This window comes from Marmota monax, unplaced genomic scaffold, assembly GCF_021218885.2.
Source record: "Marmota monax isolate L192 unplaced genomic scaffold, Marmota_monax_Labrador192_F-V1.1 WCK01_AAM20220418_F8-fsc00092, whole genome shotgun sequence".
NCBI classification, from domain to species: Eukaryota; Metazoa; Chordata; class Mammalia; order Rodentia; family Sciuridae; genus Marmota; species Marmota monax.
Genome location: NW_026692583.1, coordinates 1,705,790 through 1,721,594, shown reverse-complemented (window position 1 = coordinate 1,721,594; position 15,805 = coordinate 1,705,790). Strand labels below are relative to the sequence as shown.

Here is a 15,805-nt window from a genome sequence, read left to right as displayed (position 1 = left end):
GACAGACAGACACACACACACACACACACACACACACAGAGTATAGGGACTCACCAAACCACCAGAACAAAGGAAGAAGAAGAAAAAAAGCAATGTCTCAATCAGGAGACCCCTTACCACTGAGCAGAAGGACTCTACTCAGCAGATAATCTGTTTCTCCCAGACAAACTCAAGCTAGGCCCAAAGTCCATGAAAAATTAGCCTAAAACCGAAAGGATTTCAATCACAGAGGAGCTCAATACTATAAAAACTGGGAACACTCTCTCCAAAATTAAAACAGCAGCAACATTCACATCTTGTTCTGCTGCTTTTAGCAAGCAAGGAAGGTCTTGGAGGTGGAAAGACCTACTTTAACCTGGGTTCCTGGGAGGCAGGAGGAGCTCCTGCTCCCAGGCCCCCCCACCTTCCACATCCTCCAGAACACTGTGCTCTTTGCTCTGTGGGCTTTACATACCAAGGTCCTGCAGGGAAGTCTTTCCTTTAATTGTTAAGTCTTTTGAAAGACCAAACAAAACTAAACCATTGTATAGTCACTCTGGAAAACAGCTGGGCATTTTTTTTAATATCTATAAACTAAACACATTAACTACCATATCACCCAGAAATTACTAATCCTGGGAATTCATCCCAGAAAAATGAAAGTTTACGTACAAAAACCTGCACATGAATGCTCTCAAAGGCTTTATAATAGCCTAAATCCTGAAGCAGTTTTTAGGTGTCTTTCACCAGGTGAATGGTTAAATAAACTGTGCCCATACAACCACACCATGGAATAGTACTCAGCAATTTAAAAAAAAAGAACACACTAATCAAACACAAGACACTGAGAAAAAGCTACAGGGAATTACATGGAACAACAACATGAAATTAATCCCCAAAGCCCATGTGCTTCATGATTCCATGTACATGGAATTCTTGAAAAACACAATCATGTAAATGGAAAATGGGGCGGGGGAGGGGGAAGGTGAGTGTGATCCTCATGGTAATGGAAATGCTCTATGTGCTGTACCCTGGTGGGATCAGGGTCAATAAATACTCTGGCTGTGAAAATTCAGTGCACTAGAATTTCACCCAATTCTGCCACTGGGGTAAATAAGGCAAAGGGGACACAAGGTCTCAGTATTATTTCTTACAGATGCATTCAGATCTATGATCCTCTCAAGTTAACTATTGCTGATATCTTTCCCTCCCATTGGCCTCACCTCATGGACAGTTAGGACCAGGACATGGGCTCCTGCTCCCAGACCTGCTAGTCTATGTACTTTATTATTCTGATTTCAATCAATTCTTTATTCAATAAATATTAATTGAGCAAACATTACTTGTCAGGCTCTGAGGTAGACACAGAGAATTCAGAGAAGTGGGAACATGCCTGTTGTCAACAGAGCTGAACACATCAGCCCGAAAATTGGCAAACAAGTCTCGGGCACTTGGGTCTCCTCTTCCTTCAAGTTCATCCTCTCAGAGACCTCCCTGGTCATCCTATCTACACCAGCAGCCACTCTGTCACAACACTTACTTATTTCATCAGTGAGACTCAAATTTGGTTTCATGCTGTCAGTCTCTCATTTTGGAACATGAGCTGCATGTCTGCTGTCTCTGGCCTGGTGGGTCATCTGGGACACAGCAACCCCACCTCAAAGACCTGCTGAATGAGTTATGAGCCCCACCCCCACCCAAAAAAGCCCAAAGTCATTTGAGGCAAAGTCTAGTTAAAGAAGGTGGATAACAAAACAGAGTAAAATGTAGGGGCTAGGGATGTAGCTCGGTGGTAGAGTGCTTGCCTGACATACAAAAGGCCCTGGGTTCTACTCCCAGTACTGCAAAAAAGAAAAAAAAAAAAAAAAAAACAAGAAAAAAGAAAAAAACATGAGCTGTGTTTGTTGTTAAGGAATAAGAGCCTCAGATCCATTATGCAACAGATGGGCTCCCCTAATAAGGTCACTTGAGAATGAGGCTTTGTCGGGATGCATTGAGGTTACTCTTAGGGTAATTCCAAAAGCAGAATTTCCCTAAACGCCCTAAGGAAGGGCAGCACAGTAAGTGTAGGTCTCCCAAGGAGACCCCTGGAAAGGCAGCAACACTCAAGCGTTGAATACCAAAATAAATAAACAAATAAATTCCAGGTGATTCCAATATATAGCTAGGCTGAAAAACATGGCTTCAAATTCACTGTAAAATGCATCTTCCAAAAGAAAAAATACATATTTTTCCCGCAGGATATAAATCAAGTTGAAATCACCTGCTCTACACATTAGAAAAGCCCTGTAAGAAAGAAACAGAAACACAGGCTATAAGCAAAAGGCAATTCATTTGAACAGGACACACAAAGACAAAGGCACCAGCCAGCAAGGGGCCAAAGGACTCCAGATGAGGACAACCAAAGACTGCTACATGGGACCTAATTTTTCATACCCTTTGGGGATTCAGACATTTTCATACAGACACATCTGGCACTACACCAGAGCACCCTCGGGGTGGACCACAGCAGCGGGGCCAGGGCTAGGGCAAGGGCCATGTGCTAAGGGCCAGTAGAGCTTTTCCTAAGCCCGGGAATGGTGCAGAACACTCCTGTGATGTTGCCTTAGAGGGAGGAAAAGACTTGCTCCTCAATATTCTTTTCCCTTGTTCCAGTTGAGGAGAATGAGGAACACCCACTTTTGTTCATCTACAAAGCAAAGGCAAGCTGGCCAGGACAAGACCAGCACCCCCAAGAACGCGGACACACACCTCGCAGCAAGGTGCAAGTGGCAGCCTGATTTTCACCCTCTCAGACTAATGCCTCCATGCCTATAACCAAATCTGTACTATCAATCAGCAGAGAGGGCCACTGTATTTCAGGAACCAACAGACTAGAAAATACGGTAACTTGCCTCACGTCCTCTTCTTCGTGGTAGGTACCAACATACCTGAAACCGAAAAAAGCAGTGCCAACTTGATCTTTCTCATGATTCTTTTTCTTAACCATAAAGAAATCTTTTCAGGAAATAATAATTTCTCTGTGGTAAAGAAACATTTTTATAAATGCATCCAGTTTCACTTCAGTTTCCTTTTTTCTTCTAAAGAAAAATGAGATGCACAATACCAGCACTTATAGTTATGCTCCCTTTGCATGAAGCTCTTTCTGCTGCCTGAAGGGCGTTCACCCAGTTAATACAGAGACCTCAGAATGATAGGATTTTTTTCACTTTTCTCTACTTATAACTATCATAGTTAAAAGTTGAATCATTAAAATAATCATATAATTTTATAAAAAAAAATTCTTACATTAAAAAACCTGTTATAGAATAGACATGATTGCCGTATGTATATAGATGACTCTATGACCAGTGTGATTCTGCAATCTGTAAAATCAGAAAAATGAGAAATTATACCCCAATGATTCAAATGTATGAATTGCCAAGATCATTGTAATGTCATGTGTAGCTTAAAAAAAAAAAAACAACCACCTATTAGGGGGCTGTGGTTGTAGCATGTGTGAGACCCTACGTTCAATCCTCAGCACCACATAAAAATAAATAAGTAAAATAAAGGTATTGTGTCCAACTACAATTAACAAAAAAGAAAACAAAACCTTGTTAGCTATAAATACAATCAGAAGGGTGAATGCTCTAAAGAAAAAAAAAATTGCCTTTGTTTTAAAAATGAAAAAATAAAATTACCTTGTCTCAAAATAAAAAAATTAAAAGGGCTGGGGATGTGGCTCAGTGGTTGAGTGCCCCCGAGTTCAATCTTCAATCCCTGGTACAAGGGATTTTTTTATTTTTATTTTTCACTTGTCCAAGGCAAAAAGGTAGAGATACCTTTATCTCTTGGGATACATACATTCATGTATCAGTGCTCTGAGAGCACACATTCTATTCTCAAACGTACATGTTATTAATTTTTATTTTGGTTGAGGGAATATAGTAGAAAACTCAGAAAGAAAACAGAAACTTCCCACTGCAAAAGGAATATTTACAAATGCTAGGACACCGGGACGGAGAAAGGAGATTGCCTGTGGCTCTGCCGGTCAGTGCCAGGTCAAGGATTTGGGTTTCCAATGGATGGTTTCCAAACCAGCTGCTTCTACAATGTGATATTCTGATTTGAGCTGGCCAGAGTCTGGCTCCTTCGTCTATAATTATAACTGCCTTCCTAAACACCAGGCAGACAAATCTGTCCACATTTCCAAGCTAAAGCTTCCTCATGCTCATGCAAGAATAATCAGGGCAGTCCCTGACCCCCCCTCTATATTACAATAAAATCCTCATCACAGCAAAATAAATGACATTACTGAATTAGATTAGTAAATTTAAACAAATGAATGGTAATTCTTTTTTTTTAATTTTATTTTTTAGGTGTAGATGGACACAACACAATGCCTTTATTTTTATGTGATGCTGAGAATCGAACCTGGGTCTTGCCCATGCTAGGCAAGCACTCTACCGCTGAGCCATAATCCCAGCCCTAAATGAATGGTAATCCTTAATAGTCCTGGAAGTCTGTTGAATGCTCAAAATCCATAAGCACTTGGGATATGAGATAGTTTACTTACAGTAAAAAAATAGAGGTATGCACTGTTACCCATCACCATTTTCAGAAGGCCTAGTATTAACCAAAGTGAACATCCACACTCATTTTAATAAACAAGCAAACATTTTGTTAGAGAACAAGCAGAAGCTCCATGCCTGACATACAAGACACTCCTTCCTCCACCTCTCTGCTCACACTAGCTGCTCATCCCAGATGGCTCTCCTGTCCAGATGGCTCTCCTGCCCAAATCTCTGCTGCAAACACTACCCTGACCAAGGCCCTGATAATAGCTATGAGCTGTCTTTGCACTTCCCTTAGACTGACCACCCACACAATGCTAGACCCTCTTAGGTTCTCCTTTATTGATATGTAATCCACATGAAGTCTGGAGACATGTGATCATAAGCCAAGGAAGCCAGTGCCCACCGGAAGCCTGTAGAACCTCCCAGGGAAACATAGGCACCTTGATGTCAGATACTGGGCCTCTAAACTGTGACAGAATACATTCCTGGTCTGTGCTTGTGGTGGTAGGGATTGAACCCAGAGCCTTGCACATGCTAGGATGCTAGGATACAGTTTGCATTGGGCTATATTACCAGCCCACATTCCTGTTGTTTTAAGCCACAACATCTGTGATTAGTTAGAGCAGCCAGAGAAAACCAGTCCAGTGATAGAATCTTCCCTCTGGCCTTGAGATCCACTTCCCATCTTGCTCTATGCCTCAGAAGCCATACTGACACTTCAATAGGTCACTTGCCCCTGGCTCTGGTTGGGTTCAGCAGTGGAAACTAAGGGTGGAAGAAGAGTAAAATGGTGGTGGCAGGGGTTGGGGGTAATTCTCTTGGTCCCCTTGGCATGATGTGGCAACAGACAGACAAGCCCCTCTCTCCCTCTCCCGGTCCAGTCCTCTGGGCCTGGAGGGGGGTATAACTATTGCCAACCTTGTAGTAGCCCTTGGAGTCTCAACACATTCTTTCCCTGTGAGGAATCCCTCCATTAAGAATCAAATCCCTTGAGCTGGGGATGTGGCTCAAGTGGTAGCGCACTCGCCTAGCATGCGTGCGGCCCAGGTTCGATCCTCAGCACCACATACAAAACAAAGATGTTGTGTCCGCTGAAAACTAAAAAATAAATATTAAAAAAATTCTCTAAAAAAAAAAAAAAAGAATCAAATCTCTTTATGAAGACTTGAATTGGGAGTCAACATACCTTATATACAAACAGAGATATGAAAAATTGTGGTATATATGTGTATTAAGAATTATAGGGGCTGGGGATGTGGCTCAAGCGGTAGCGCGCTCGCCTGGCATGCGCAGGGCACTCGGTTCGATCCTCAGCACCACATAAAAATAAAATAAAGATGTTGTGTCCACAGAAGAAAACCTAAAAAATAAATTTAAAAAAAAAAAAAAAAGAATTATAATGCGGGCTGGGATTGTGGCTCAGCGGTAGAGCGCTCACCTAGCACAGGCGGGACCCAGGTTCGATCCTCAGTACCACATAAAAATAAAGGCACTGTGTTGTGTCCATCTACACCTAAAAAAATAAATATTGAAAAAATTATAATGCAAAAAAAAGTACATGTATAATGGCATAAATTGGCGCAAACATACTTTATATACAGAGATACGAAAAATTGTGCTCTAGATGTGTAATAAGGATTGTAATGCATTCCACTGTTGACATGTATTAAAAAAAATAATAAAATCAATTAAAAAAAAAACTACTGCCACAGCTACTGGGGCTGTAGCAGTAGCGCACTTGCCTGGCATGTGTGAGGCACTGGGTTTGATTCTTAGAATCACATATAAATAAATAAAGGTCTATCAACAACTAAAAAAATAAAAAAGAATCAAATCCCCAGCTGGGTGTGGTGGTGCACACCTGTAATCCCAGCAACTCTGGAGACTGAGGCAGGAGGATCACAAGTTCAAGGACAGCCTTGGCAACTTATGAGATGTAGCTCAGTGGTTCAATCCAGGAGAGGGAGGTAGCAAAGGGGGTGGGCTAGGGAGGGTAAAAGAAAAGGAAGAAAAAATAATAATCAAATCCCACAAGTTGAATGTGCCTATGTCTTGCCAGAAGCCTGACTGATTTAACTTGAATTCTAGAGCTATTTTCTCAAAGAAGTGAAGCAACATTTAAGTTCATATCTACTTTTGGATGAAGACATTAAGCCCCTGAAGAGCAGAGCTGTGCTTTGCTCCTGTCCCTGGTCCTAGAACTGAGTGCAGTACTCAGACCATCCTAGTATCCTACCAGTTTCATCCCTAAGAATCTTAATAGCTGGGGCCTTGGGATATTCTTTGTCAGTTTTTGTTAAAATCTTGCTAAGCTCTTCTGAACATTCGCTTTATTAAATGTTTATCATGGATTTTTAAACAGTAAAATCATAAGTTATTGCTTATCATTGCAAACGACAGACTTTGCCTAGGAAATCACCTGAACTCCAAGTTGCCACAGTAGTGACAACAATTTGGTAGAGAAACACACAAGGAAAAAAACTGGGATTATGAAAAACGACTGCTCTAAAACTAGACAAGCAGCACCAGTGGAGAAACCTCAGGCACAAAGTAAGTGGTCGTGCATAATTCCTTTCTCTGCAGCAGAACTTCAGCTCTATTGAACTTGGAAAGTTTATCAGTATGTGAGCACTGTTACCATGAGAGTCTTGAAATCACCATAAAACTTCTGTTCCTTGACATCAGCTCACCATGGCCACAACAACAACATGCTCCAACACAGTAAGTGATGGCTCCATTCATTGATTCAAGAAATACTTAGGAAGCTCTGCACGCGTCCAGTGCGGGCTTCATGAAAGAAGGTTCAGTTCATAAGAAATTGCTAGTGAGTTTTAAATTAAAGAGACAGACTCTCACTACCTTTAATATCAGCTCTGAGCCGGCTTCTCCTAGCTCCCGCCTCCAGCCACCTAATGCAGTGGCAAGGTTTACAGAAGAGAGAGAGCGCGCGCGCGCCAGGGAGTGAGCTTTTATTGGAGAATAAAAAATTCCAGGGAAAATCCCATCCAATGAAGGTTAAGGGGGGCAGCATCCCAAGGTCAAGGATGACGATTGGGTCTTCAGGTCAGTGGCCAGGCAAGCTTCTGCACGGACAAGCCCTCAGACCTGGGAAAGGGTGGGGAAGACTTTTAACACAGCTGTGTTTAAGCGCATCTCCCCAGCCAGAGAGGTAACTCAAATCATGTGCAAGGATGGCCTCCCACAGGAAGCACTCCCAAGTGCCAGGCTCTGGGAAACCAACGATTAGAGACCAGTCTGGACCTCCAGAACCTCAGTCAAGATCATCTGCATACACGAGGCTCTGAAAGTTGCACACAGCCCGAGTCCAGGGGCGGGCCATTCATTTTGCTTCGCAGCAGTACAGTCCTGCACACAGACTGCATGTGCTCTTCAAATAAAGAGCCCAAGAGCAAAAGGAAGAATACAAAAGTTGGTGTGATTTTTAAAGATCTACTAAATTAAGTAAGAAGTTACTGATGGAGACCTGGAAACTTCACTCTTATCAGCATTTTCCACTTTTTTTGTTGTTGTTGTTAAATACTAGGGATGGAACTCAGAGGCATGCTACCACAGAGCTGCATCACAGCCCTTTTAGTCTTTCTTGAAACAGGAACTAAGTTTCACAGGCTGGCCTTAAACTTGTGATCCTCCTGCTGCAGCCTCCTTGCGGAGATGGGATCACAGGTGCATTCACCAGCTAGCATGTTCCACATTTCAATATCTGCTAACACATACTGCACTATGCTACCTTCTCTTCACATTATTATCTCCATTTCATCCTCTGATGAAAGTGAGGCAAATCTGTCTTAATTTTTACCCAGGAGAAAGGAAATGTAATTTTATGGAAGTTAAGTGACCTGCTATGATACCATCAGGATATTTTGCCTCCAAGTGTGTCTTCTACATGATTTTGTCATAGAACCTAATGAAGATTCACTAGTTCACTATCATCTATTTTCAAGTTCCAAGAATCATCCATATTTCATTACTACTTACATCTTTTATTTAACTTTATATTGAGGACATTATCAAATACAAAGCAAAAGTAGAGAGACAGGTATGATGAAACCATGGGTAACATTTTCCCTGGGGTCAACAATTAGCAAAATCTTGTCAATCTTTGTTCTATCCTCCCACTTTTTCCTATTTCTTCCTCCCAATTCTACCAGTGTTGGGAATAAACCCAGGGCCTTGCACATGCTAGGCAAGCACTCTGCCACTGAGCCACAACCCCAGTCCTTACTTTAAAAAAAAAAAAAAAAAAAAAGGTCTTTCTTTCTTCTTCTTCTTTTTTTGAAAGCCAACTTTTGGAAGATTAAATTAGTGCCTAAGCAGTCCCCCCAAATGACCAGTAAGCTTGGTCATTTTTGATCATTGGTCCAAATGACCAAAAGTCATCTTAATCTTTCGATGCAGTCAACCACTTTGATGCTTAAATTGCCATCATGGCCCATGCAGACCCTTCCAGCCAACTCTGAGGTTGACATTACTGCTCTCCTGCTCTCCAAAACACCCACTGTCATGATGGCCTGGCCCTTCTCAAAGGAATACTGGTGATTCTTGGTGGGAAACCTGAATTTTAATTTTTTTTTTTTGTACCAGGATAGTTGAACTCACGGGCACTCAACCACTGAATCACATCCCCACCCCTATTTTATATTTTTAATTTAGAAATAGGGTCTCACTGAGTTGCTCAGAGCCTTGCTTTTGCTGAGGATGGCTTTAAACTTATGATCCTCCTGCCTCAGCCTCCCGAGTTGCTAGGATTATAGGTGTGAGCCACTACATCTGGCCTGTTTTTATTTTGAATTTTTCTTCAGATAAAATTAAATTCAAAGTTTTCTATAATTCAAAGATGAAAAAGAAACAAATCTTAGCTCTTATACCTTTCCACTAGTGAAAGAGTTCAGACCTATTAAGACCTTAAATACAACAGGCTTATGGATTAGGTGATAAAGAAAGGCAGTCAGCAATGTTAATGATATCTCCTCTTATTGCATTACATTTGATGTATCTCACCAATTAATTTTAAGTAAAGTTTGCCGGAATTATAGACAATTTGAGTTTGGTCTTTATATTAAATAATAATAATAACAACCTAACCTTTATATTAAAGGTTAGGTTATTATTAAAAAGCCCAACTTCATTTTCCATTCAGAAATAACCTTGTCAATGAAGAACCTCACCACTCTCTCCAACTAACTTCTGGTTTTCAGATGAAACCTATACAATCCCAGAGGTGTACTGTAAACACAACCTAATGTGACATCGTGAAATTCAAATGTTAAGTTCTACTGAAGTTAAAAAAAAAAAAAAAAAAAAAGCTGCAGAGACTGTTTTAACATGGTGACAAAATTAAAGATTTGAAAAAACAGCTAACATAGAATCATAGAACATTATGAAACTATCCTAAAATACAACTATCCTGGGGGCTGTGTGAAACCATCTCCAAGGCTACATACAGCCTACTCAGGAAGGAAGTTTATTGGCTGCTTATCAAAAGTTGCATCAGACAACCCACTCAACAAACAAAATGTTACTTCCAATTATCAAATTAATACAGATATTTTATTTTTTATAAAAAAAAAATGTCAAAGTCTTGTTGAGATGAAATTTGCTTCCCTCTGAAAGGAGCAGGCAATAGGATCCAAACTCAATCTCTTCCATATGGAGGTGGGTTGCACCTAAAAATCAGCACATCATTCACTTAATGCAAGTGACCACAGAAATGCAAAAAGCTAGACTCAAAAATAAATGGAGTTGTGGCCCAGTGGTACAGCACTTGCCTAGCATGTGGAGGCACTGGGTTCCATCCTCAGCACCACATATAAATAAATGAATAAAATAAAGGTCCATCAACAGCTAAAAAAAAATTGTAAAAGATAAATGGACCATCCTAAAGAAGAAATAAGTAGTCTCAGGCATATACATTGGCAGTTTTCCACATTTGGCAGGCACAATATACTAGGGGTTTGTTTTTTTCCTAGAAGAAATATTCAGAGAAAACACAAGCTTTCCCTACTTTTTGGACTTATTATTTGGATAATATAACAGGTGTGAGTGGTTCTGATACTTGTAGGTGCTATAAAATGTTATTTACTAGAATCACTGGCCATATAACAACGGGAGACTGGGGTGGAGGAGAGAAGTAAGGATCAGAAGACAGGATGGTCTGCCCACACTGATCACAATGCTAACTGCCTTTGTCTCTGGTCTCCCAAAAGCAGGGAGTTGTCACCTTAGCCCCACTGTAGACTTAATCACAGTCTCAACAGTAGAATCTGGGAATCCTCCACCACACAGAACCAGTTAACCAAGCAGTTTGGTAAAAGCACACATATGCTAAACACTTTATAGACACATAGACATCTGCTTTTTTTTTTTTTTTGTGGTGGTGGTGGTGGTGGTGGTACTAGGATGGAACCTAAGGGCACTGTATTACTATACTACATACCCAGCCTTTTTAAAATTTTTATTTTGAGACAAGGCCTTGCTAAGTTGCTGAGGCTGGCCTTGTTTGTACTCAATGATCCTCCTGCCTCAGGCTCCCAAACCACTGGGATTACAGGTATGCACGACACAATTGACTGGGCCGAGTCCACTAGTTTTATTTTCTCACATAGACTACATCCTTTCATATGGAGTGAGAACTCAGTACTCAAGCAACAGGGAGGCAAAATCCAGGAATTCTTCAATTTTTCCTCAATCTAGTCCACATTTAATTCACCAGTGAGTTTTTTCCCCTAGTGAAATCCTTTATATTAACTCTTTCTAAAGCACTCAGTTAACAGTTTTCTTTTTTTCCTTATACTTATTTTTTAGTTTTAGGTGAATACAGTACCTCATGCTCTACCACTGAGCCACAACCCCAGCCCCATCAGTTTTCATAGAAACTCTTTTTCTTTTCAGTCATTACTCATCAGTTGCCAAAGTGTTTACTGAAATCACATAATTACTAAACAAATAAAACTAGACTAAAGAGGTCTGAAAGCAAACACATTTGGCCCTCAAGTAAGTGGACAACTCCAGTGTGGGAACAGAAATGCCCAGGCACCTCACCATGACGGGAACAGGTGGGGGACAGACCAGTCACTACTTTTAATGAAGGGCATGAAGCATGCAATTACTGAAACACTTAGTTAAGTGGAGGAAGTCAATTAATAGCTTCTACGGTAATTTAAAAATCAAGATCCTCTTTTTATAGCCAGATGAGGTGGCACACAGCTACTTGGGAGGCTGAGACAGGAAGAGTGCAAATTCAAGGCCAGGCTCAGCAACTTAGTGAGACCCTATCTCAAAATTAAAAAAGAAAAAGGCCAGGATGCAGTTCAGTGGAAAAGCACCCCTGGGTTCAATCCCCCAAAACAAAAAGCCTCTTTATTCCCCTTCCCTCTCAAAAAAACAGCCTATGGAAGACAGAATTCCTAAGCCCTCATTTATTTCTTCTTCTCTTTTCTTTTTGATACTGGAGATTTGAACCCAGGAATACTTTACCACTAAGCTACATTCGCAGTCTTTTTTATTTTGAGAAAGGGTCTCATTAAGTGGCTAGGGTCGGGCTAATTCCTGAGGCTGGCCTTGAACTTGTAATCCTCCCACTATAATCTCCCAGGTTGCTGAGACTACAGATGTACAACACCGTGCTTGTTTGAACCTTAATATTTATTAGTAATTTCTGACTAGAACCAACAACCAAAGCATTCAATGTTTATTAAGAGCTTAATGGATTTTCCTCATCTCTATTTCCTTTTAACTGCAATTTGAAGAAATCAATGTATGAGTATTTTCAGTCTTTACATAAGTGCAAATAAAAAAATAAATGCCTGTCAGGTGGATCCTGGATTTACGACTATTAAACACTGTATCTTGCCAGGCTCGGTGGTGCTCGCCTGTAATTCCAGTGACTTGGGAGGCTGAGGCAGAGAATCCAAGTTTGAGGCCAGTCTCAGCAACTTAGTAAGACCCTGTCTCAAAATAAAATAAAAATAAAAAGGGCTGGGCATGCAGCTCAGTGGTAAAGTGCTCCTGGGTTCGAAAGGAAGGGAGGAAGGGAGGAAGGGAGAATGGGAGGCAGGCAGGCAAGCTGTACAATCATACCTGATGTAGGGAATCAGATGTTTTACCCAAAGGACTGCCTAGATATATATGTGTTAGTTGGTTTTCTATCACTATAACAAAATACCTGATATAATCAATGTATAAAGAAAAAGATTTATTTTGGCTCACAGTTGGAGGTTCTAGTTCACAAGCAGGCACACCCAGTGATTTTTAGGCATTTGGTGGGGAGCACCTGGGGGAGCAAAGCTGCTCCCCTCATGGCCAGTTAGAAAAAGAGCCGGGAAGTGGCCAGGGTCCCTCAATCCCTTTGGGGTCCCACTAGGCCCCCACCTCTCAAGGGTGGTAATAGTACCACCTTGGTGACTAAGCCTTTAACAGGCTTGTGGGGGACATTCAAGATTCAAACTATGGCAAAAAGTTAAGATTTATGCATTTTGGTTTGAAAAATACTAGATACTTCCCTGCTTTCTCAAAGAGACTCCATGAAACTAAGGTAGCTAGCCTTTCCTTGATGACACAGAAATGTCATTATGAATATCCAAAAACTACTATACTTTCTAGATAGATCAGTAAGTACCCTTGGACTATGGAAACAGATGGATACATTATCCCCTAAATAAGCATTTGCCAAAACAGGCCCCATAAGAACAAGTCCCATAAGATTCTCCACTCAAGTCCTACAATCAAGTATGTCTGAGAATAATACTACATACATATACATAAGCCCTTCTAGAGCTTTGCCACATAGCCCAGGCAGTGAGAAAGCAGCAAAGCAAGCAGGCAGAGACACAAAACCAACCCCCCTTGAACTCACTGGCTTCCAAATCTATCACCATGGAACCCCTGTTAATGTAATCATCATTAACATTCACAAATTAGAGCTCAATGGGAAACGCTAACCCAAATCACACAGCCCCACACTACAGAATGAAAAACAGAAATGGCTCCCATATATTGGATTTTTATTGCCAGGCACAGTGTTAAACAGTTTATACATATATTTTTTTCCTTAGTACTGGGGATTGAACCCCGGGGCACTTAACCACTGAGTCACATCCCCAGACCATTTACATACACATATATATATATATATATATATATATATATATATATATATATATATATATATATATTTCTTACTTAGAAGCAGGGTCTTGCTGAATTGCTTAGGGCCTAAGTTGCTGAGGCTGGCTTTGAACTCCTGATCCTCCTGCCTCAGCCTCCCAAGCTGCTGGGATTACAGGCAAGCGCCACCACACTTGGCTACACACATCACCTTATTTAATCCCCAGAATAATTCAATAAGGACATTAAATTTCTGGTTTTGGTTTTTATTAAGAGACAGGATCTTGCTGTGTTGTCTAGACTGGCCTTGAATGCACGACTCTGCTGCCTCAGCCTCTCAAATGGCTGGGACCACAGGTGTGCACCACCACATCCACCTTCAGATACTATTATTAATATTGCTAAATTAATGAGGAGGAAAGTGGCATTTAGGAAGATTTAATACTTGCCCCAAAGTTTACTTAAAATCTCAATCTTGTCTTAACTACTGCACTCAATAGCTGACTTCCCAATTTTCATGCATTTTAAAGCTTTTGCATTTCTATCATATATTCCTTCAACAGTCCTATGGATTGAATCCAGGGCCTTGTACATGTTAGGTAAGCACTCCACCATAAGCTACATCCCAGTCCATTTTATTTTGAGACAGGGTCTCACTAAGTTGCCCAGGCTGACTGCATTTGCAATCTTCCTGCCTCATCCTCCCGGGTAGCTGGGATTACAGGTGTGTGCCATGCACATAAATGTTTTGCTAGAGATTGAGCCAGTGCCTCACAGGTGCCTCTTCAGTGTTCTATCACTAATCCCCATCCCATGTCACATATTTCTTGATGTGACTTGCTCTATTAGTTTTTCCCTACATACTTTTAAAATATGCCACTGACAGATACATCACATGATCAAGTGTATTATTATTCAAACTGGGCAAAGCAAGACTCAGCAGGCTCTGTTCTGAATTCAGCTTATGCCCTCAAAGTCCATTATTTTGGCTACCCAAAGTTCAATTTTATCAATTATCTTTCACCTTCTAACTGATCTCTCTGCTTTCTAGTTTTACCCTCTCAAATCTCAGAATCATCCTCATAAACATCAAGGGTGACCAATCACAGCACTCCCTGACTAAATCCTCCAGTGGCTCTCTGGCTAAAGGGTCAGGCCCAATGCCTCACTACTACAGCAGATGAGACCATCTGTCCCTTCCTGCCACTCTGACATTATCCCCCACGATTCCCTCTGCTGGTCCCTCCTGCAATGCTTGCAATACTTCAATGTCCTCTCCTCTCTTAGCTTTTGTTCCTGCTGCCCACCTCCATGCCCTGGAGCCCTGCTCCCTCATTACCTGGTTAGCTCTAACTCATCTCTGAATCACAGCTTGTGAGTCACTGTCTCCTCCAGGAAACATTCCCTGCTGACTTCCCCCACCCCTCAAAAGCTTGTTGGGTCTCCCCCAACTAGGGTGTGTAGGCTTCATTACTGTTTATTATATACAATTTTCTATGAAATCAGCTTCTGTACACCTGCACGGTCCTAGGAGCTGAAAGCTTGAGGCTGAAGGTATAGCTCAGCTGTAGACACCTGTTCAATCTCCAGCAAAGGAAGGAAAGGAACAGAAGGAGAGGGGTGGGGGGGACCTACAACATACAGGTTTTCCATCTCCAAAGTCACTGGATTCTCCAAAAAGGTCAGGTAAATAAACACATTTTCTTGAACCTGGCTGTGTTCACATTAGTGCAAACTGCTACCTGGGGCGAACGTGAACTAGTACTCACGGTGTCTCTCCACCACACTAGGCACTGTGTTACAGACCTCAAGGATATGAACACAACCCTAACTTCACCATGCCAATGATTAACTTGGCAATAACAAAAGGTTTGGTTTAAAGGAAACATTAGCTGGGCACAGTGGGTAATGCTTTTAATAGTAGCAGCTCAGGAGGCAAGAGGCAAGAGGATCAGGAGTTCAAAGCCAGCCTCAGCAACTTAGCGAGGTCCTAAGCAACCCAGTGAGACCCTGTCTCAAAAAAATAAGAAACATTAACCTTGACACAGCTTGAGGTATAACTACTCAAATGTCTACTTTTCACAAAGTTCCCCACAATTCTATGAGAATACTTTTTTTTTTAGAGAGAGAGAGAGAGAGAGAAT

The 15,805-nt window shown here is 41.3% G+C and overlaps 1 protein-coding gene across 2 annotated transcripts in view; it reads right to left on the bottom strand.

Annotated features, from left to right (window-relative positions):
- Nucleotides 1-15,805, bottom strand: part of Vps37b (VPS37B subunit of ESCRT-I) — a 30,656-nt gene that overhangs the window by 6,639 nt on the left and 8,212 nt on the right. Inside the window, exon 2 of one of the 2 annotated variants that reach the window (XM_058579819.1) lies at nucleotides 5,977-6,051. The exons of the other annotated variant lie outside the window; for it this stretch is intronic. The gene's annotated coding sequence lies outside the window, so the exon portion shown is untranslated. The remainder of the gene's footprint in view (nucleotides 1-5,976; nucleotides 6,052-15,805) is intronic. 2 annotated transcript variants of the gene reach the window in all.